Source organism: Eleginops maclovinus, chromosome 14 (genome assembly GCF_036324505.1).
Source record: "Eleginops maclovinus isolate JMC-PN-2008 ecotype Puerto Natales chromosome 14, JC_Emac_rtc_rv5, whole genome shotgun sequence".
NCBI classification, from domain to species: domain Eukaryota; kingdom Metazoa; phylum Chordata; class Actinopteri; order Perciformes; family Eleginopidae; genus Eleginops; species Eleginops maclovinus.
Window position 1 is genome coordinate 8,101,139 of NC_086362.1, and position 25,145 is coordinate 8,126,283.

The following is a 25,145-nucleotide window of genomic DNA, read 5'->3' on the forward strand; positions in this document are numbered from 1 at the left end:
AACAATTGGATAACATTGTTAATGAAACAAAACAAAACAAAAATAAAAACACAACTTTTTAAATAGAGTAAAAGATCATGTTTTGACTTAAAATAACGTTTTTTTTGTTATTTTGTTTCCCTGAAAGTGTAATTGACAATGACGTTTAAAGGTATGTGAATGTAATTGTCATGCCAAGGGTCATTTGATGAAAATATCTGTGTATTAATAAGATACAAAATAAAAGCGCTGGAGCATTCTCGTCTTGTTTCACAAGTGCTGCTTTCAGGGACCGTTAGTGTTTTAAATGTTTGGCACTGAGGTCACTGGAGGCAGTAGCCCTAAAGGTTTTCACCTGCAGGGAGCAAGGCCATTTATTGATTGAGGACTGCTCATTGGACTACATCAGTGAATGATTGACTGCATGCTAATCCCGCCCATGAGTGAGGTTCAGCAGCTTCATTTTACCCCTCACTGCTTTCTGCTGGTGATCATTTATGCTTCATTTCTGACAACACATTTTCTATGTGAGAAAATGAGAAAAAAGAGGGAAGAAAAAAACCCTATTTGCTGCACTTTAAATAACGAGGATTAAGTGTGTAAGTGAGTGAGAGAGTAAGAGACAGAGCACAATCCCATTCCAATCAAGTGCCAGAAATACAGAGCAAATAAACCACAGCAATGTATTCCACAACAACACAAATCTTGTTCTTTTTGTTCAAATGAGCGTTGTGGTTTTCAGGCGTGTGAGAAATAAGACTATAGAACAAACACAGTTGGAAGACAAGGAAGCAATGCCAACATGCCTAATTATATGCTATTCATGTTCCCTCTCATCACTTTGCAAGCAAACCAGAGCTGATGGAGCCGTTTTGTGGACAGCTAATTGTGTGAGCAGCAGTGTGCGCTGCCAATGCATGAGTAACTCTCACAGACTATTGCTGTGTGTGTTGAAAAATAAAATAAAAGTCAGCACAGCGATTGAGAGGCCACATTTAGCATTAGTGCTACTGCAGCTCTTTATAGCAAGTGTAGCACTTCAGTAGCTGTATGCCTGTTTGTTTCAATCACCTGGGGTGCTTCCTTTTAAAGGCCAGCAGCCACAGTGGCCTGCCTTTCATATTTGCACTGATTGTGGGGGCTATTTTGATTCCCCGGTTGCTTAGATCAGACAACCTGCTGCTCATTCCAGTCACACACTCTGACAGAGGGGGAGGAAGCCATTTTGAAGGAGTGGTCAGACTTAATGAAAGTAAATAAAGAAATGATTCTGTTCTTCTCTTGCCCTTGTCCATTTTTGCCCCTATTGTTATATGTCCCATCAAAGTTCTCTAAGGTGAAGTTGCACACACAGATTGAAGAGCATCTCTGAGTGTGATCCTCTCACGGCCTCTGCAGTGTGACGGGGCACCGGGTCCCGAATCCCAACCCAGGACGGCCAGAGTTTTTAAGTGGCTTTGAGATGGGAGAAGTGATAGAGGCTAAGCCCTTAATAGCCATTTCTCTGTAATCTTTCCTATGAAAGGCTAAACTATGGGGGTATTGATTTGTTTGAAGAAGGGGGGAAAAAATGGAGGAGCGGTTGAGAAAAGTACTCCATCAGGACGGGGCATCTTGAAATGTGACAAAGTTGTTCAGCGGCCGTGGAGATAAGCTCAGATTGAGCCCATTTTATCCGATAAATGCTGCACAGTTTGCTCCGTGAGAGCAAAACAAAGACAAACTCATCAAATCCAAGTTGACAAGACTCACAAAAAAACGGTGTCTGCTCTCTCTTTCTGTCTCCAGCCATGGTGGTCGTCACATCAAAGGATTTTTAGCCTCGACTGCGTTGGCTTCAACCTCTTTAGTCAGGCGCTCCAGTTAACAGCGCATCCATTGTCACGAAAAGTGCAGACAAACCCTGTGAGGAGGCCGGGGAGGGAATGTGCCGGGACTGCTTAAGTACCATAGGTCTGTTTGTGCTGGTGTTATTTAGATGACTGCTTTTCAAATGGCGCTAAGCAATGCTTCATGCTATATCTCAGTGCACACGCCAGCACACATCTCCCCATAGTTACAGCCCTGAAGGATATGGTAATCGAGCTATTATTAGATATGGCAGCGATAGCATTGTTCTCTTTGTAGTCCCAAAGAATACATATTCCTCTGTTTGATGTATTAAGGGAATGTACAGTATACCCTCCTGCCTGGGCATGGAGAATGATTTAAGAACCTACACAGTGTAATCCTGTTATATATGTTTTATATGCTTGAACTTTGAAGGGCAGAATTTCACATCAGCATCTCTGATGATTCTGCAGAGGATTCTGGGAGTGTTTTCTGAGCACAGGAGAGACGTTTCCTCTCTGAGTTGGTTCATCTATCGCCGGAGGGAGGGCAGGTGGTCTCAGCTGTATTTCTGGGCTCTGTTTTGATGCTCACTTCACCTGCCCCCTCCCCCTCCCGAGTCTGTGCATCCTGGTAAAATGGCGGATTTGTTCAGGCCAAAATGCGCAAACATTTTTGGCATAATTAAGATGGCTATTCCTCACACCAACTACACGCACCCGACAAAAGGTTTGTTTATGTGTGTAAGTGTGTGTCTTATACTGTAGACTAAACTCCATTTGTGCTGGTCTCCCTCGAAGAAGATCATGATGAATGACTATGTTTTATTAATTTATCATGAGCACAAAGACAAGCAGAGCAAGGTTGTTTTCTTAACCAGCTGTGAAGGCAATAATTTTGACACCACACACACACACACACACACACACACACACACACACACACACACACACACACACACACACACACACACACACACACACACACACACACACACACACACACACACACACACACACACACACACACACACACACACACACACACACACACACACACACACACACACACACACACACACACACACAAAAGCATTCTGTGTTTTCCTGTCAGACAGTGGCTTATGTACTTCTCCCTTTCCTCTTCTGTCTTTCTAAAAGTCATTAACACTCATGTTGAGTCGACTCCCACACACACAGGGTTCTTGACCCCTTTACCACCAGAGCTTACTCATTACCTTCCATGAGTGTGTGTGTGTGTGTGTGTGTGTGGGAAGGGATTGTCTTTCTACCAGCCAACAGACTGAGACTAGTTGAGTCAATAGGCTCCATTGAAGGCCATTGAGTGGACAGAGAGGGGAATTAGCATCAGTCATTTATCTTCTACAGTGCCACCATGCCTTTAAACTCATCCACACTTCCTATTAAAACCATATATACAAGTCTGGTTTCAGGACATTCACAAGGCAGTTATCATGCATTATTTAAACACTTATAAATGCAAATAAATCTCTTTGATCAACTGTATCACATGGTATACATTTAGTATCTAATGGATGCATTACACTAGTTCAAAAGTCGAGGTTGACTGAAGGCGTTTAATGACTAAATAAACTCAGCTATACATATGTCACCAATCAACAGTGATAAGGACTCTTATTTTTATAGTGCAGTATCATATGCTTTCATTGTACGTGTTAAGTAAAGTACATTTTGATGTACTTGCGATAAAGCATGCTGAATCATAACATACATACATGTTTGGTTGTAAGTATGGTTAGAATAATCTATGCTACGTAAGGAATACACAGGTAAAAGTACTCCATTCAAAATGATACTCAAGTAAAAGTACAAAAGTAGTCATTCTGCAGATTGGTCCATTTCAGAATAATATATATGATATATTTTGATTGTAATTATTGATGCATTAAAGAAGCATTAAAGCTGGCAATGGTGCATTTGTATACAGCAGGATAGCTTGTGAATTTACTCCAGGTGTAACTAAAGTCTGATTTAAGTGTTGATTATATTTCACATCATTAAACCAAATCTGCAAATTAACGAAAGGTATTAAATAAACGCAGTGGAGTACAAGTACACCATCTACCTCTGAATTGTACTGGAGTACAAATACAAAGTAGCATAAAGTACAGTACTTGAGTAAATGTACTTTTTTTGGTTACTTCACACCACTGTCATTATGTCATATGCAAATATATAATAATCACTGATGTTGCATCATAGATGATTTGAAATATACTTGCCACCAGCATTGAAACAGTAGGATATTATAATTACAACCAGTCAGTCTCTCATTTTAAATAGTCAAGAGCCTCCATGAGTCACATCCATAATGTTTCATGACTGTTGATATTGTGCATCAGAATGCATAATGTGTTTTTATGAGTGTCATGCCCCATTATAATTACTTTAGTTTATTAGTTTATTTAGCCATGCACAACACAACCGTTAAGCAAGAGTTAGCTTTAAAGCTAATTTGCATAGGTGGTCCCTATGAAAGCCCTCATAATTCACTATATATGCAATCTTCTTAAAAAAATGTTACAAAATGATACTGACTTCAGCTAAAAAAAGATAAGTAAAGCTAATTTGAAGGAGTTTGTAGCAGTTTGAGGCACCGCAGGACATAAAAGGGCTTAAATATTCATACACGCAGAATAGGTGTTTGTATTTAGTTTGTTTTAAAATCCCCGGACATTTCTCCACAGTCCAAACTAAAATAAAACAGACAAATGTTGGGGGAAAGAAACTGTAAGTAGAACAGGCAGTAGAGGTTCATTTATGCACAGTCATGTGTGGAGCTGGTGGGTGGTCAGGGGTTGATGGTCCCCGAGGTAAAAGTCCACAGCGGCCCGAGTCCGGTCTGAGTTACTGGCTAACCAAAAGCTAACCCCCACAGACGTCACTACACCCGCTTAGGCAAACAGTGATGAGCGCACATATGTACAGTGCACTCAAACACGGAGGTGGAGTAATACTAGCCAATTACACAATCACACAGCACTAGACGTGAGAAGGATGAAAATCATTTACACTCCCCACCCACTCTCTCACTTATCTCCCACCACACACACACATTCAAAGGAATTTCATCTTGCACAAACCTTGACACACACACACACACACACACACACACACACACACACATCGTGAGGAGGACAGAAAAATCAATACTGATCATAGTGCCAGCTGTTTTGGGCCTATCACTCCATTGTGAGGCCGAATGTGAGGTGATTCATGACAGGCCACGCTCTCCCACTCCCACGCCTCACAGACCCACTGATGGATTCCTCTCTTTTTCCTCACATCTCTCCATTCGTCATTCACTATCTCCCTCTCCCCCCGACACACACACACACACACACACACACACACACACACACACACACACACACACACACACACACACACACACACACACACACACACACACACACACACACACACACACACACACACACACACACACACACACACACACACACACACACACACACACACACACACACACACACACACACACACACACACACCTCTCTTCCTCCAGCAGGGTCCGAGGTGATGAGTATGACGCTGCACAGAAGGGGTCCTTATGCAAATGAGATCAGTGATCTCCCCACCCCCCTCCCCTCATCCCCCGCTCATTTGCAAATCCATGCGTTATGGTAAAACTGTGAGAACCTGACGGGAGCTGGTGGGCTGGAAAAGAGGTGCTTAATGCAGAGCGCGCCGCTGACGAGAATGAGCCATTCCTTTTCAGCGCCTGGTAAAGAGTTAACATCAAAGTCGAGAAGCAGAAGCAGTCCTAAAATACATTTCATGCGTGGCCTCTTGTGGTTTACGGCTTTCATAAAAGTAAAGTAACAAAGGTAACGCAATGTAGTATAAAAAGAACATAATCTTTTATTTTTGATCAGAAATATTTGTACGAGCCGTTATCGTCCCGCAGAGCAACATAGTTATAGTACTGGCATGACAGGTGATTCCTGCATTAAAAATTAAATCAACTATTCTGCGGGCAAAGGTGTCTGTTTATTGGACATTTTACAACAGCTTCAAACGTGACCAGTCAATCAGATTAGACCGGGGCTGTGTGCGCAGGAAAAGGCACATTTTCCTTCTTCTCTGGAGTGAAACCTTAACTCTTTACCCACTTGTGTTTTGTTATTGTGCATTAGAATGTCAATGAGCCTATGTCTTGTCACCCATACAAAGCAGCAGCTCTGTAACGTAAATACAGGCCTTGAGGTATGCTCATGAAAATGTCACGGTATGGCGCAAGAATCAGTGAGGAAAGAAAGAAAGCAATACTTGTGTCTGCATAACAACAGCATAGCACACACACAAACTAAATCACCTGAAAATAGTTTCCTTAGCACCGCAGACACACAGCAAAGGACATGCATACTATTTCTCCATGTGAGGAACACAGAGACAAACACACTACTTTTGACATTAGGGGATTGTTTGTTTTGGTGGACTCCGGCAGCACCACCTGTGGCGATGACTCTGTTTTGGATCCTGACTTGTCACAGTGTGTGAGAGGTGTCAGGAGAAACGCCTGAGGCAGAAACTGGCCCTGTTTAGCCCCGCAGTATGCCCGTTTGTAATTGGCCAAAACACCAGGCGGCCTGTGGCCATTTGTCAGTTTGAATAATTGATACGGGGAGCGGTCACACTCACACACATACACTGGCCCTTTTGCTCACATTCACATGCAGGCGTGTCACCCGTTTTCAAAGCTCTACGCACATAATTCTCATGCGCAATTTCATGTGATGTTTGAATAATGTATTCAGTTTAATTCTGATTAACATCGAAAAACACACAGCCATGTACCATTAGTCCAACTAATCAATTATGAGACGTATAGAAATGAGTGAAGATACAAGCAAATGGAGATTAAATTGAGGAGATAGCTAGTCAAATTAACTTCCGCTTGTTAGGGAGGGGGAGATGAGATCCTTGTCTGTGTTTTCTCGTTAATACAGGCTTCATTAATGACACACTCACTTTTCAGATTGTCACTCTTTGAAAATCATGAGCCGACTTTACAAAAAAAATAACAACTTTCCTATTTAGCGAAGGATGATCAGCCAGTCAAAACTGTCAAAATCTCGGAATCAGTCACAACCCATCACCGGTTGACATGCCCTTTTCATGCTGCAGTCAAGAGAAGGGATAGTTTTGATGAGTGCCTTTTGTTTCACTCACTTTTTCTCCATTCCTTTTTTTTTTCTCATGTCCTAATTAACTCTCTTTTGTCTCACCATGTTTTCTAAATGAGTGCTGTGATTCTCTATCTTGGTGTTATTTTTGTCGCTAATAAATGAAGGTTGGGCATGCATTGCCTTGTAATTAGTTGGAGGAACAATGCAAGACTGCAGTATTTCTGGCCTTGGTTTGTTTCAGAGAGAGAGGGAGAGACAGAAACAGAGAGGAAGCACAGCCAGAACCCTGCGACTCCCTGTTGAGAGAACATAAGCTGCGTTGCAGGATTGCAAAATATGCTGCCTGGCTTCTAATGCCAGATTAACGATGGCTACCCATTGTATTACGTGCCATGGCATCAGCAAGAGGCCAGTTTGCATGTATACAGCTAATGAGTTTGTGGTGGTTGGAAATATGTTGGAAATTAAATCAGTGTTTGTGTTTAGGGCATCTTTGCATCACTTTGAAGCATTGTGTGCATTTTTTCAATCAATAATACAATATGGGATGACTGCATGGTACAACTGTCTAGATTTTTAGCATATGAGGATATATTCTTTAGAAGAAGTTGATCAAATGTTTGAATCAAGTTTTTAAACTTCTGGAAACATGACAAGCTGCAAACAGTATTCCCTCTCAGGAATGTCTAACCCCACAGGCAGTGATTCAGGAAGAAATGAGTTCTTCAATCTTTGTTTTTCTACCTCTTGTGCAACACTCATTTCAGATAAATTTGGCTATCAAGTGCAAAGAAAACGAGTGCTGCAACTAATGATTTTTTCAAATGAATGTTTTCTTTAACAGATGAATTGATTAACAACTTCATTCCCAGAATATGAGATTAAGTCTTGGTTGGTTTTCACCCTCTTGTTGAAAATTAGCGGATAGAAGATTGATATGACATACTATAGTAGAAGTATATAGTTAGGATAAAGACTGAAAGCAGGTAAAGGTCAGAGATAAAAAGAAATCCACCTACCTACACCTCTAAAGCTCTCTGATTGGGTTTATCATCTTTGTGAAATCCCCCTACAAAAAACTGTTGTTTGTCATTGCTTAAACAAAAGAGACATAACTTGATAATTTAGCAAGCTTTAGATGTGCTGGAAGGCAGGTTTTGGACAGAGTACTTAGCTCCCAGAGTTTCTGCTAAGCTAATTGCTTGCTGGCTCTAGCTTCATATTTAGCAACAGACATCTAACTCCCTGCAAGAAAGCAAATAAGCGTATTTAACATGAAACTATTCCTTTAAAATGTTTACTCAATTATCAGACAAATGGAAAATATGAGTGTGTCTTGCTTTGTGTTGGGTGACAGACAGCCTGATGGAACTTCAATATGTGTAGCTCTTTCATCATTATGTGTGTGTCTTTGTGTGTTTGAGCGATCCACGTGCATATCAGCATCCAAAGCACATTTGCAATTCACAGCAGCCTCCCTCGCACATTGTCCCAATCTCTGCCTACTTACACTGCTCTTTTCTCCCCCCTCTGTGCATTGTTTTGGCCTGCAGCTATTGTATCTGTTAGATTGACTGGAGCTTTGGCTTTACCTCTTGGCTTCAGGATGGGGAGTGGGTAGCAGAGAAGCGGGCAGAAAACACAAACAGACAGGGGCTTGATCACCAATGCTATCCCCCACCTAAATATTACTCCAAAATGTAAAGTGCCCCTCACCCCTGAAAAACAAATAGGACATTTCCTTTCCGTTCTATCTCTTCTGTCTCTTGCAATCTCCTGTCTCTCCTTTGCAGGTATTCCCTGCCACTCAGGCATCACTATTTCAAAATCTAATTCCACTCTCCTTGATTCTCCATCTCTGTCTCTCCTCATTTCCCCCCTCTCAGGTTCGGCAGGGAGGAGGAGTGCCAGTGATTAGGAGGCGTTAGAGAGAGTCGACGTACTGTTCCCATAAACCGCTCTGTGCTGTCAACACCAGCTTTGGTGGAATGGAATCAGATTTAAAAAAAAAGAAGAAATCACTGAGTGTGTGTGTGTGTGTTTGGGTGCAAGAGGGGGGGGGGTCAATTAGGAGTGTATCCCAGCAGCACCAGAGACACATGACTCTGTTGCCTACTACTGTAAAGTCAGAGCGCCCTTCACATGAACTTTGGCTCACTTGAGCTCAGCAGAGACAGACATGTGAGGTGGAGAAAGAAGAAGGCAGCAAAAGGTCTGACTCACAGTGGTGGAATAAATACCCTGACCTCCCCCCCTCCTCCTGTATTCACACACGCACCAAATATTTGGCAACATACGAAGTGAGTGATGGGACATTCTGGCAGGGGACGGCGATATGGGAGACACAGAGAACAGTCTGGCACAGTCTACCAGGGCAAAGGGAAGCAAATCAGCTGCTCCTATTCTCTCCAACACTCAACTCAACTTTTGCAAAGATGCACATTGGGTTTCAAAAACTATACGAGTCCAGCCTGAGTAACAACAACAAAGTAACACAAAATGATGCCTGTTAGAGATGTTGATCCTATTTATGTTAGCGAAATTATTCAAAGTATTCTTCTGGCAATGACTGAATTTGTGTGATGCAGGTTCCATAAAGGCTTTAAAAGCAAAGTCAAACAAACGTTCGAATAAAGCCAGCAGTCACCGTTTTTTTATGTACTTTTCAGACACAAAAAGGTCCCAATATATTCAGTTTTGTTTGTTCATTTTTAGCTCCTGCATATTTTCTTCTCAGTGAAAGGCTGCTACAGGTGTCAGCCTCTATCAAGCACTCAGAAGCAACCAGCCCCCCTAAGAGAAGTTGTTTTTATTTAGATACAATAACCAAACACAAAACAAATAATACAAAATACTGATGACTTCAAAATGTAAACTACTAATGAGTGCATTCAAATTCGAAAGCATGCAGCGTCATAATGTTACAATCAATCATGCTACTGTTTGTGCACTGTGAAATTCTGCATGTGTAAAGTAAAGAACAATATGAAGCAACTGGCCTAAGGAGACAGATTTCACCACAGCCACCATCATCCAGCTGTGGTCAACATGCAAATGCACATTCTAGCATGCACACCTTCCACCTGAACCTGTTCTCGATTCCTCAGATTTGTGTATGACGTAGTGCACGTGTTGCAGGAACCACAGGTCTGCTTGGTGTTACCTCATAGCCAAATTAGCAGGATTTACGAAGAACACAGAACGTGTTCGCTACATATTCTCATTTGCAGTGGCCACACATCATCTGCTTAGAGAAATCAGGGTGAACCATCAGAATATCAAAGAGGCTGACATTTACTTGGAATGTAGTGTGTGTGTGTGTGTGTGTGTGTGTGTGTGTGTGTGTGTGTGTGTGTGTGTGTGTGTGTGTGTGTGTGTAACATCATAATGTTCTCTACTTTTCCCTCCCTGTTTCTGCCTCTCCCCTTTTCACACACAGTACCAAAACACACCAATTTGTGGTGCAATTTTGGCTGCCTGTGTTTGCATGCCTTAGATTCACAGTGAAAGGGGAAGATAGGGGGGAGAAGAGGCAAGAAAAGAAGGAAGAAAGGAAGGATGACATAGTGAGAGTGGGTGGCCATTCTCTCATGTTGAGTAAGTGGAGTGTCAAAACAGGACCAAAGTGTAGTGGTGTCATGAAATATTGAATGCTCAGTGAGACTCCATGTTCAGCATAGCATGTACGGACATGAGACAGAAAGAAATAGAAGGGACACTGTAAGATAATGATGTTTAAAAAAGCATAGAGGGGGTGGGGGCTCAATGAAAACATAATCACAGTGAAAAAGCTTCATGTGGAAAAGGATATGGTGGATACAAGTTTAGCATCTTAACTTTCCGCTGGAGCCATTCTTTGACTCTCACCTTTTCGCTTCACGCTTCTGCCAAATAAGGCTACAATCAAATAAGTATGGACTCTCATAAGTTCAGAATTCACTGAAATGCTTAGATTGAATCGCAAATGTAACCCAGGCATTTAAAAGCACTCTACCTGTTCTCCTGTGACTGATGCTTATACCTTTAGCACTAATTGGCACTTATGGGTAAACCCTCCCTCCATCGCTCCTTACACACACACACACACACACACACACACACACACACACACACACACACACACACACACACACACACACACACACACACACACACACACACACACACACACACACACACACACACACACACACACACACACACACACACACACACACACACACACACAGGAAATGGATTGACCTCATTCACAGGGCTTGGGGGGCTACATTAAAGGGTCTCACACTCTCTCCCTGGCAGATTGTCAAAAAGCGGGTGGTCAGTATAAGTGAGAATCATGCCCTAGTTTGGCTAGCTCTGTTGGGAGCCAAGTGGTCTTTTGACAAGGTTTTTAATGGATACGAGTGAGCTATCTGGATCAGGACCTTTACACTATATCCTAACAGCAGTCTGAACCCTCAACAGTACGGACATTGCCTGTCAAGCTGAAGGAAATTTCTATTATTATTCTGAGATTGGATTCTCGTGGTTTGTGATTGGGCCAACAATTGAACCTTGGGGAACTCCATATATAGTTTTTCCTCTCTCCACCAGAGCTGTGGCTCTTTTATTCTTGTAATAAACATCAAATCCTAAACCAAACTCCATTATGTTACCTCTGTCCACATATTTTTGCATTTTTTGTTTCCTAGAGCAGTCTTTGATCGAGGAGCAAGGCTATGTTCGTGTCTCATGATGCAAAATTGCTGCAAACTTTCCAGTTAACACGCATACGGCCATGCCAAGAAACACACATGAACACAGAGATGCCCACACTCAGACAGCACGCACCCATAAATCATTTAAAGCCTTCTCTGAGAAAAATGCATCTGGTAAAAAACAGCCCACCTGAGTCCAGCAGCACACAAATCAATCATGTATCAAAAGAAAGTCAAGGGAAGAGTGGGATAACAGAAAGAGGAGTACATGGGGGGAAAGCGGCCTTCTCAGGTTTTAGCACCCTGAGGCTTAGATCCCTCTACCGGTGCAGGTTCTTTCATGTGGGAGAGATGGTACATGGAGTGGTCATGATGCACGTGCATTGTTGTGTATAAGGTTCCTACATTTAAAGGCCCCAGCTATCTAAGCACACAATGCATAATGCATCGAACGTTCAACCCAGTGTGCAATTAGCAGTGCTTACACGCAACTAGTGCACGCATGCAGCTTCGGCTACTATAGGATGGTGTTAAGGCATCAGACACTCCTCTCCCTCCCCCTCTTCAAGCCCTTGTTCTTTCTTCCTTATGTCAGAGAGAGGGAGGGACTGAGGATAAGATAAGGCCAGGCTATCTGCTTGGTTTGCCCTCCATTTGAAATAGGCAATGTGGCAGAATGCAGAGAAGGAAGGAAAAAGAGGAGGTCTATCATATAGCGAGCTTGTTTCAGGTTAGCGAAGGGCGCTCAGTGACAACAAGCGGTAATCCTTATTTCCCAGGCCTAGAGGGGACAGAGCGATAGTGTGGAGAAAGACGGGTAAAGAAGAAAAAAGTCTGCCAAAGAAAGATAGCAGCAGATATATGGGCTGACAAGGCGCAGGGAATATGTTCCTGGTGAATTAGTTAAGAGGATGCATTTAAGCACAAACTTAATGAGGCAAAAAGGTCAAATTAATCTCAGTCTTCTTGACGAATATATAATCGGCAGAAACTGTGTTTAGCCAGAAATGATGAACCTCTTATTCACGTGATACTGTAGATTTTAAATCTCTGACAAACTGTATGACATCGTTCCTTTATAAACATCTTCAGACTTGCAAATGTCCTGCACTTCTTGAAGAGAATCCCTCTCTGATCTCGGAATACTGGAGAAGCAGAAGTAGCATTCCTTCAAAAAGCCGGTTCTCCACTTCTGCAATCTATAAAATTGCTGGTGAGGATCAATCTGAGTCCGAAGACAGAGCTCGAGTCAGTCTTCCCCTGAGTAGCAGGGCTGCGTGTAGCCTTATCCCCTGATGGATGTGGAGAGGGCGAGCTTTAATCCTGGACTAACAGCCAGTTCTCTGGCCCCTGATTGCTGCGCAGCACGGAAAAACAGCCCGAGGGGCCAAATTTAGTCCTCCTTTGATATGAAGGGACCCAGCTAAGATATATATTTGCGAGTTTGACCACATGTGCATGCTTGAGGTAAGCAAAGGGTGTGAGAGAAAGGTTGATCTTAATATTTGTAGGTATTGTGCCTTGGCTCAAACATATCAATAACAATCTCACTCATATATAGAATGAGTAGGCTTTAATTTGACATAAAAGCCAGCAACACTTTCAGCAATATCTTTAAAAAAAATCTTTATCTTTCATGTTCTCACAAAGAATGAGAATCCTCCATCCGTTTTCTCCATATTCATTTGCTCACTTTTAATTGGTATAGATTTTATGAGGGAAATTATACAATAATTGCTTTTAAACATTTTCCCAAGTTCCCATATCTAGGCAACAAATCCCCAGAAAAACACACACGCCTCAAACAAGTCTTCAGCATGAGACCTTACGGCTTCAGTTTAAACATTTATGACCCCCCTCAGCTGCTTGACCTGTGAACTTTTCGACAGTAACAATGGCAGTTGTCCTTCTGTTTTATAAAGACACAGGGGGAACACACACATGCTCTTCATCCTACAGGACGGACATCAACAGGTTAGAGGTCTGGATTAGTTGTGAGCTTCGGCTCATGTAAATGTTTGGGACAGAGAGAGATGTTCTCAACAAAGACTTCATCTGGAAGGCTCGCTTGTGTCAGGCAATGTGTTTATGTCGTTATTCAAACTATATAACGTGGTGTCGTTTTTCGTGGATGTAAAACATATAAAATAGTTGATCCGTATGGGTTGATAAAGATATGGTTAACATGGAGCGAGAGTTAATAAAGAATCAGCAATGTGTTTTGGTTATCAGGATAAATGTATGTCCCAACTCTTATAGGGGAAAAGTAATACACTATAGCACCTAATTACTCAAAGGTGCCAGAAAAAAAGTTTAAAAAGGCCCCCCGTGGTGCCATTGATGCCCAAGTCATTGAAGGTGGCAGTGTCAACTTGTGCTGGCGCTGTGCCCAGCCTCTCTGGGGACCACATGTGGCATGCACCATTGCCCCATTATATCTCTGTGCCAATGAACAACCCCACCCCCTGCCTTTGCCCTAAAATATGCCCCTTAAAATGCTCTCGCCTGCCAAAATGCCCTCATGCACAACGGCCCGTGCAGCGTTTAAAAAACCTTAGTGTCATCTCTTCAGCTCACCCAGGAGAGGAGTAAATGAGGAAAATATACATTTTAATTGAGCTACTAAGAGTACCTTATGCCCTTGTGCAGGCGAAATGACTGTAACTTCTATACACGCCGTGTACAGTGTTCCGGATCATCCATCTTTGCTGCCAATGAAGCTACCTTGCCCGAGGGTGCAGCTTCGCACCGCAATGCCTTCCTATGGGGCCAGGGCCACTGACACTTCAAGTCACCTTTTCAGGCCTATTTCTACTTCTCCCCCTCCCTCTCCTCCTCTAAAAACTTCCCTTCATGCTGCTGCAAATAAACAGCAAAAAGGGCTTAAGGGTGACCGAGTGGCTGATTTCTTTTTTCCTCCACGCTCCTTCCCATTTCCTCTAAACTTACGGTCCCCAAAAATGGTCTTAAATGGGAAACTGAGGACAAGGTAAATGGAGACTTTATCTGGCGATCAGTTTGGCAGTTAGAACTGCTGCCGAATGTGCTTTGAAATCTCCTTAAGGCAACTCTGAGGTGGGGAGAGGAAGAGAGACAGCAAGGTGGGGTCAAAAGTTGCAGAGAGAAAGAGAGGGAGAGATAAGGGCCGTATAAGGGATACAGGGAGGATGGTGAGAAGGAGATTGCAAGTGATGGGAGGCGAGGGTGGCTGAAAATGACTGTATGGGGGAGAGAGAGGAAGAGGGGGAGATATGATCGGTCAGTGAAGACTAGAGGAGGTCAGAGTTGGATTAACCTGCATAAGGATTAGACAGCGCTGTGAGGGGAGCCTCAGGCATACAGCAGCTGTTGCCCAGGGTGCCGTCACTGCACTGCAAGATGTTTGTGTGTTGGTCAACAGTTAAAATACAGTATGTGTGTGGTTAAAGGGTATCAAACAAGTAAGGAGGATTTGGAAGTAAGTATTTGTGTAATTTTAAAGATTTTAAAAATTTGAAGCAGGCAGTATTTTGCTTTTAAGACAAACTACCTCCAGGTTTCTTGCTGTTCTGGCTTGGATCTTAATGGTTTATTGCATTTATTTGAATTTACTTTGGATAAATACAGCATCCAAATGAATTGTAATGTCAAAATGTCAAAAAAAATGTTTACAACAGCACTACAATAGCTGTGTCTTCATTACTTTGCCCTAACCAGTCAGAGTGAAGTGACGTTTCATATATGTTTCTGCAGAGGTTGAAACAAATGGATGACCGTTGCTTTATAACATATAAGCACAGCCATACTATTTCAACAGTCCGTGGCTATAAACGCTACATAATAAATGCTTGCTCTCATTTGTTTAAAACTGCAGTGCCATGCTCTTTTAGGAAATTGCTTCTTTTTTTTTAAAGGATTTAAGAAGTTATTGGAAGACAGACAAATGCATTGCTGGTTTTGGTCTATTCATTGAAATATGATGATGAACAACTAAAAATACAATAAAGTCAGCTTTTAAGGGACTGCCTCCACATGGCTGTCAACATGGTAGCGGCCATCTAGGCACACAAACAAGTTGTCCTATGCATGTTAGCCATGTCAACAATGAACAGAGACACATACAGAGGGACTATGAGATCATTCTCTGCTCAGGTAGACATGACCCCAGTACATCTTTACATAACAAATAGTTGTTAGCTGCTAAATGAGTTCTTTCAAGTTGGAAATGAGAACCTTTAAACTATGTAAATACTGGGTAAAATCACCTTCAGTAAAGTCAGCCTGTCAGACGAGACGTCCTATTTTGCATTTGACTTTAAGTTTCTGTCAAAATGTGTGTTCTTAAATATGCATATACATGTGACCAAGTGTCATCGCTCACACATAAAAACACAGCAACAGTTACAGCAGCGCTCTCCGCCATCTGTGGGGCTGCCCATCTCTCTTTCTTTCTTATCTTTTGGACTGGGCTGCAGAGGGGCTCTGGGCTATGTCATCTTGCCTCCCCACACACACACACACACACACACACCCACACACACACACACACACACACACACACACACACACACACACACACACACACACACACACACACACACACACACACACACACACACACACACACACACACACACACACACACACACACACACACACACACACACACACACACACACACACACACACACACACACACACACACACACACACACACACACACACACACACATCCTCCATCACAGTAGGAGACAGTGGGCTTGGCATTCGCTCTGATCTCTCCATGCAGCCTCCGAGCCTTGGAGATAGGGTCAGCTCAGCGAATGATGGCCTTCCAATCCGTCTCTGATATAAACAACGCACGCACACACGCACATGCCAGGGAAGCATACACAGTCTCAAAGACTCACACATTACACACAGCACGGGTCAATAACCAGGGTATACCAACAGCAATCACAGGACTGCTGGACGAGGGGGCTGTGTGTTTGCGTGACATTCGATCGGATGGATTCGCCTTGTTCTTCGCCGGTCTCCCGGGAGAATACGCTGAGGGAGGGGAAGCGATCTGTGGCATTCTTTCAGGGATGATTCCTTCTGATGGTGGTGGCCTTGCCTCACAATGGGTACACGACGGGTCCCACATCGAAACAATTGCTCCTCCACAGTTCCCCTGTATTCTCTGTTGACCCAGGGGGGGATGGTTAGTACACCGTTAAAGGTTCGGTTTTCATTGTGTGTGTGTGTGTGTGTGTGTGTGTGTGTGTGTGTGTGTGTGTGTGTGTGTGTGCAAACAAGAAACATGTGGGAGCCTTCAAGACAGTGTACCATGGGGGTGTGTGTGTCTTTGAGCAATGTGTTTGGGAAACAGAGGGAGAGGGAGCTTTTATCAGTATTGTCAGGGGATAATCACAAAGCATACCCTTGAATATCTTGTGTGATAAAATCTGATGTGACACCGTGGGATTGCAGGGTTGATTGAACTCTTGTCTTAAAGAAATCAAGCAAATCCACCATCCCTGCACTTGAGAGGGGGATACAACACAACAATGTCAAATGACTATGTTTGGAGCATGAGGCAATCAGGGAAATAGTATAGCAGTTTCAAGGCAAACCAACATGCATTACTCTCTGAACATGAAACCTTTCCACACCAGGGATGATTTATCCGAAACATTTCTTGAGTGAATTGGAACCGAGAGAGTGTGTCTGTACTCCTGAATCAAACAAATAAAAGGCATCAAGGATATTAAACAAACTGAAATGATTTCATCAACACAAGGAGCACACTTGCTAATGTATGAAGGTGTTTTATGGAAGCGAGCTCCATTTTTCTCTAACTGCCTTCAGATCCTCAAAGAGACTTTGCTTCTAATGTAATGTCAAAAGTTAGTGTTCACTATTAAACGACATTCCTGGAGCTGTTAGGGGATGCTGTGCATCGCTAAAAGACACTTAAAAGTTGATGCTATTTAACAGTACAAGCCAACACAGTCTTTAAACTTAAATAGTCCACAAGCAAAGCATTCAGACCCATTTCACTTCCATTCAACCTCCACTGATTTCAAATTAGCTTTCCTGGTGAGGATAAAAAGAGATTTTAAGTATTCAGGAAAGAAACAAAAAATAAAATGGATAAGTCAATAAAGAAATAATGCTGTTACAGCTGTCTGGGTGAATATAATGACACCAGAAAACCCCGGGTGAAACGATGGGCCTTGATTGACAACGTAAAGATAATGCATAAAGAAATGCGAGGGGTGCTGAAGTGACGTGCTTCAAGTCTTGGCGTCTGTGTGGATTGTAACATTTATTAAAATGGAAATCTATCCGTTCTGCAGAACGTCGGACTGACAGAGGCTTAAATAAACACTTGACGCATGGATTGCCCTTTAGTGCCTCTGTCCTGTAAGCCCCATTGTCCGTTTTTTCTACTTTGAGGCTCCTGAAGCATTTTTGGTCTATCATTGTGACAACATGATATCGAGACAATCCGCAGAATTTCACTTTAAAGCCAAGACCTCTGCATTTCCAAGATAACAAACACATCATAGTTAAGTCTGGTGACGTTCAATTTTTCTATAATTGGGAATCCTCAATAACTTGCATCTTGGATTTGAATAATCTTTGAGTAAATGTGATGTACCAGAGCTGTTGGAACAATTTGTTGCAGTAGTGGAAAAAACACTTTGAAGATTGAGGTTACAACACAAATTGGATAAGTAGGAAATAATACAACTTTAAAACAAGGTATGAAAGGAAGTTCAACGAACAAGGGAATCTAAAAAAGACATAATGCGCTGTTTAAAGCCTTCTATCAGCAGCATCTTGAACGGGACAAACAGCATACAAATGGCAGCCAGTGTCAATTAGCATGCCACCTGCAACGCATGAAGACATAAGAGGAGCTCATAAAGCCCTGCCTCTCCCAGAGATTCTCCACGCTTGACCTTACGAATGATACTTCCGCTGGATTTTGGAGTGCTTAATCAGTAATATTCTGCTAAAGGCCAGCAGGTATTTGGAGCAGGGAATCATTATTGAACGAGGCTCAGACCAGGTTTATAGTCCCAATTATGCTCTGCTATAAAAGTCTGGTACTGGGCGAGCAAAAAACTTTGACTTGAGTTTCCAAGTTGCTGAGGAGAAATTAATTTGAGAAACATGATGTGTAATTATGATTTTGAGATGGGGGAAGAAGTTGCATCACGCTTGCACCAGCTTTATCTCTGGTCGTATCAGGGCTAATATCTGTTTAAATATGCGGTTTTCTGAAAGGAGACAGACACAATGGCTGCATCCACAATTAACTTGGGGTTTGCTTCACAGAGCTATCATGTAAAACCATCACTTAAACAAATCTCAATAACACTCTTCCTTTTCATTATCCATTAAATTGATCTGAGTAATATTACTATCTAAGTGTATTTGAAAAGATTCCACCCAGAGACAGAATTTACACAGCAGATGAGTTGTAAATATTTCATTTTGATTTCTGGGAAGAGGTTTTATTATTAATGACGAAGGGGGGGCAGGCCTTCTTTTGCGTAGAGATTATGGTAAAATGGATTTACTCTCAGTGAAGGTGTTATAACAAATCCTGCGATTAAGAGAAGACCATGAATGACATCCTCTACCTCTATAATATCACCTCTTCATCTCCCGTCATCCCTGTCCTCTATGCCGGCCATGAAACGGCACTCAAACCTGTCCCTTTTTTTCTCTTCATGGTCTCATTTGTCTTTCTCTGCCAATCTCTGTCACGCTTTCACCCTCTTCCCATCTTTCCATCCCCCCCTTACTTCCCAGAAATGGATTCAGGTGAGCCAATTTCATCTCGGTCATGCCTCTTGTTTGCAACAGTCAATTCGGCTTCTCTGGAAAATGGCCTCCTCTCTTCATCGAGGGCCTTTTCATTTGGACAACTTGGCTCCTTTGCCCTAACCCTGAAATTACTTTGAGGTGGTTGTGAAAGGGCTGATGCGTTAGCGTGATACGCTGCCCTCTATTCATGATGGACTCACACTTCTGTCCGGTGACAAAGGTTTTGTTTGGCTCAAGCAAAGAGCGAAGAGCCACAAGACTGATTATGAAAAAGTTATTAGCAAAGAGGCAACTTCTGATGATAGTGTTCCTGCTTGTTAGCAAACAGACTGCTGAGGAACGTATAAAGCTAATACTCTTTTGTTTCATTACATGATGTCAGTTTCAAAAGATGTATACATTAATTATAGGTTATTACATTGGTTAGCGAGTTCAAAAAGGAGTCCTTCCTGTTTACATTTATAAACTCACATTATTGTTAGGATTTCATGAAATTGGAGGTGGTGTAACTACAGGAGCATTCATCCCATTAGCAATAGCACAACGCTGTTACAAAGTAGAGTATCTTCCCACACATATAATACAAATCTTAACTAAAAACAAAAAATGTCAAGACTATCGTAGTGGTGGATAGGCATTGAAGGTAAACTAAAGCCATTATGATACATCCTATGTGCACCATGAATGTTTGTACCAACATTAGGCCATCCAAATAGGTGTTGAGTTACTGCATAAACTGAAATGTTGAGCTGGCACAAATCAAACGTCAGGCGATCACTGAAGTCATTAGGCTGCATCCATAGCGGGATCATGATTATCGGTACAATCTATTAAATAACCTTTAGATATTTCAGTCTGGATCAAAGTGGTGGACTCATTCACCAAAAGAGAGACAGCAAAGCTCCTACCCATCTGTCAAAAAAGAAAACGTCTTGTTTCAGTTTTTGGCCTTCCTCATACACTTTTTGGAAGAATCTCTGTAATCTCTATTTCCAAGCAATTAAGCTGCGTACAAACCATGGAAGTCCATTAAACTTGGCTTGGTCTGTAGCAGACGCAAACATATCAGGTGTTGAGTGAAATTGATTTTACAGGGAAATGTTGCTGCGTAGCGGAGAACTGCTCAGAAAACTACAATGGCATACCAAGTGGGACTGGATGTTCCCTTGACATAGTTCTTTAAAGTTAGGCTGATGTAGTCAGCAGCTCATTAATGCTTTGTTAACATTTTGTGTAATGTGAAATAAATTAGGCTCAAGCAATATGGCAACCTCAGTTATATGAATATCCTCTCACCTGTTCATAAGCTTTGACATTTGAGAAGAGAGAGACCTTTAGCTCACCAATCAACTCTCACATTAGATGACAGACGTGAATGTAACCCAATGATGCCGATCCAAGTGTGTAAGTATTCTTTTGATGATGCTTGCTGTTTCACTCCCCAATTCTCCCTCTTTTTACCCCTTTTTCATCTTGCCCTCAGAGAGATCACGCTCCGTCCACATGCTCCAACCATTAGCTAATAATTCTCTCAAATCAGGAGTCGTTTACTTCACTCACTCAAGCACGGCCACGCTCATCTAATGGTGATGACCCAGGTGTGTGCGCGTGACAGAAAACTTGCATGTGTGTGTTAGCGTTTGTGCACTTGCACATACTCTGCGGATGCATCTGTTACCTGCGCTGTCTTCACGTGTCATTGGCTGCAGGAAATGAGAAGCCTTCGCCTCTCAGCCTCCCGTTGCAAGGAAAGGAGCGCGGCCAACGCTCGCACCGGAGGCAATCAGAGTTAGCTTTAACGGTGGGAGCTAATGAGAGAGGGCTAACGCTGCGACTGTTTAAAGAGGGTGCGGAGCCACGGCTAATGCAAACATGCTCAGTTGATTTTGACGCATTGCACACACACTCTGGAAATGGCTATTTGTATTGCATTGGCATTGAGTTAGGGAAAAACTATGCGCTGACATAGAAGTGGTTATTAAAATACTTTAAGCACCCATAAAAATAGCTGGCCACTGTTCCCACTGAGGTGAAATGTCTTCAAATGATTTTAATTGCATATATTGGCCACACCCTGTCATATTTGCCTGATTAAAATACAACCAACAGGCAACAATTCATCATTTCCTCATCCTCCCTCATTCGTCTGTATGCGGATACATGCACAGACAGTCCATTACAACGGTATTCTCCAGGGAAATCAGGCCATTCTGAGGCATATGTCACATGTTGACATTATATCTTCATCATTACTAGATGCACAGGAGTGGAATTAACCAAATTTCCCCTGAACATTATAAGTGACATCTGTAAATGTGGATATAAACAAACAACAGGAATCTGAATAAAAAGTGAGCAATGGAAACAGAAAGAAGCTGACTAAAAACACCCAAACATTTCCCAAATCTTACACAAAGATAGGATCACAATAAGATAACACACACATAAAAACACACATGTTTGTTGGTCTGCTCCCCTCCTCCGACCTCACCGATTCTTCCAGTAAAGAAAAAGGGATAAGGAGACAGGAGAAAGGAGAAGGGGGAGGTGGAGGGAGGAGTAGAATGGCATTATGTCTATCGGTGTGGATAATTGAATGTTGGAGCGTTTTCCTCCGAGTCTTTGTTGTCCAATCAATACAGCAGTTCCCATGGGAGCTAATCTGTATTAGCAGAATTAGCCTGCTGGCGAACTCAGATGTCTCAACCAGAAGGCCGCTTGTCCTCCAGAGTGATGTTGGAAGTGAAGGCTTGTCTACTGTATGTGTAGGTAAACGACAATGTACGCATTCTATTTTTTTATCATCCTGAGAGCTTTGTTAGCGCATCAACAATGTATTATGGCTCACGTGACACAATGTCAATGTTGCTGATCATCACATGGGCTCCTGCAGCTTGCTACTGTTTTTGGAGATGGAGAACGCTAGGTCCATCGAAAAATTAGCTGCAAAGTCGGCTAGTTAAGTCATCCTTAGACACTCAAGATAACATGGCTGACAAGATGCTGTAATTCTGATTCATGTGGAATCTGACATATTTTTGGGAAGGAAAACTCCCGAAGTGATTAAAGGTGTGGAACCTTTCTCAGCCAAACATATTGGACCGGATCTTATAGCTAGACTTGCTAAGGTCAGAGCAAGCTAGAAGCATCCTTGAGTAGAATCTGGAGCACAGGGGATGTCGATGTTACACTTGAAATATGGGGCTCAGGAAGGCAGCACATGGGTAAGTGTAAAGTGGGGGTAACTTGGAGCTACATTCAGTAAAAAAAGATGTTTAATCAAGTGTAAATGGTTAAATTCATCAATGTTTATTTTTCGTCAAAACAGTAACTTTGGTTCTCTGAGCATTGACGATATCTTATTCAAATGAATGTCTGTTACATTGGGGAAAAAAATGGGCTGCAAGGAGAAGGAAAAAGTGACATCAATAAGATTTTGAGAAAAGGCATAAAATAATTCTAAGTTTGATGGGTAAAGTGAAGCCAAAAACATAAAGCACGTCGTCACTGCTGCCTTTCGCCATATTGATGAAACTTTATCTGCCTTGAGAAAGAGACTGAAACATCAGCCTGCCATAATTAACTCCATCAATCATGCAAGATGCTCCGTGGTTCCAGGTATTACGCTCTGAATTTGATAGGAAATTATGAAAGTGAATGATGGAGGGGAACTGGTGTTTATCAGCGGCACCTTTAACTGGTTACAGACACTGGGAACTTCAGCGGTGTGTTTACAGAGCTCAGCATAGAACATATGAGAGTTAGTGAACTGTGTGTGGAACATTTGAGTTCACATGTGTGTTTCACCCTGTGTTTGTGTGTGTGTTTGTGCATGTGTGTGAGAGCATTAAGAATGAGCGGCCTGCTAGTGCTAATGAGAGGTGAAGGGAGACAGTAATTGAAACCCTGGGGAGAACAGGATATGGAAGTGGAGGGGGGGGGGCAACAAATGGGGAAAGAAAACACACACTCCCTGTACTGTGTATGTGTGGATCCAGGCTGCATGGTCCCCCAAGAGATGAAACCAGAGGGGAGATTGCTCTGTTTCCCTGATTTTTCACACCTTTCATGTTGGTGCGGTTACTACAAAACACACAGAGTCAGGACCTGTGCACTAACCACATAAAGAGCCTGATTAAGATTAGCATGACACTCAAAATGTTGGGGTTCTTTTTGCTTCAAAACACCACACAACCATCTGCCATTTAATCTCTCTACTGGGTGGCATGGATCTTAACTAGCATGTGGAGCATATTGACTTTTTGGTGAAAACATTGATATGAAGACTTGCGTATAATAGCCTTTATTAGAGTTGTGAGTTTAGTCAAATTTGCCAAAACATGCTAAACTGGCACTTTCCAGGTTTGCATAAGCAAGAAACTTTTTGTGCTGTTGATTTTATTTCTGATGTAGTATTTATACTGAAAAATAACAAAAAGCTGTTGATTGCGCAAGCCGTACTATAAATGATATGTGAATAAACAACCTTTCCTTGTACAAAAGAATGGAAGCCTGAATACATTTAACTTTGAATCTAATGTACCATACTACACATATCTACCCATAAATCATGTTATATTTGGATGAAAACAATAATGCAATGTATTTCTTTTCAGATAAGTCCCTTTTTGACCAAATATTTGATTGAATCAGCCACAGCCAGCCGTCAGTGGTTTGGTATCAATAGAGGGTTATGAATTTGCCTAACTATCGCCTCTAATTGGCTTTACCTCCAATCAAAGGCAGTGATGGCTAAGTTGTGCATTATAATTATTTAGAGCTATTCACCATACCAAACTGATGAAAAGGTCTCTGATTTCTGAAACTCAATAATCAGAAGTGTCTGCCATTACTCATATACAATCAAACTAACATTTATAGTATGTTGTTTGAGAGGTTTGGTGAATAACGGTAGTTCCTACACCTTTTAGCCTGACCCTATAGTGGACTCTCCTGACCTTTCAAACCCTTTTTGGAATTGATATGTACAGCTCGTTCCTTCACACAAAACAAATTGTGCCTATGTGCTATTTCAGCCTGGCTGTGATGAGCCACAAACATGAGTTTACTTGACCCTGGCCATATCAGGAAGCTGCGCTGCATGCTTTAGGGGGCCGAGGTGTTATAACATTGTCACCACGCAGTAAATCATGACCTTGTGCAATGACATCAAAGAGGCCACACACACACACACACACACACACACACACACACACACACACACACACACACACACACACACACACACACACACACACACACACACACACACACACACACACACACACACACACACACACACACACACACACACACACACACACACACACACACACACACACACACACACATTGTTATTACTCTACAGTTTAAGCAACCATCTCGTGTATAATGTTTGCTACATGCTTAGCAAAGACGGAATGTGATCCACGAGGGAAAAGAAACTTTATAAAAAGATCAGGCAAGCTCTTTCATCAACACACACACACCCACACTCGGAAATCTTCCAGGGAAGCTCCAGTTGTTACAAGACTACCATCCCCTCTGGCCTAATAGCCTACATAAATAGTTAGACACACACGCAGAGACACACTCACCAACAAAGACATTACATTTGCAGAGGCTGCAGCAAGTGACGTGAATGA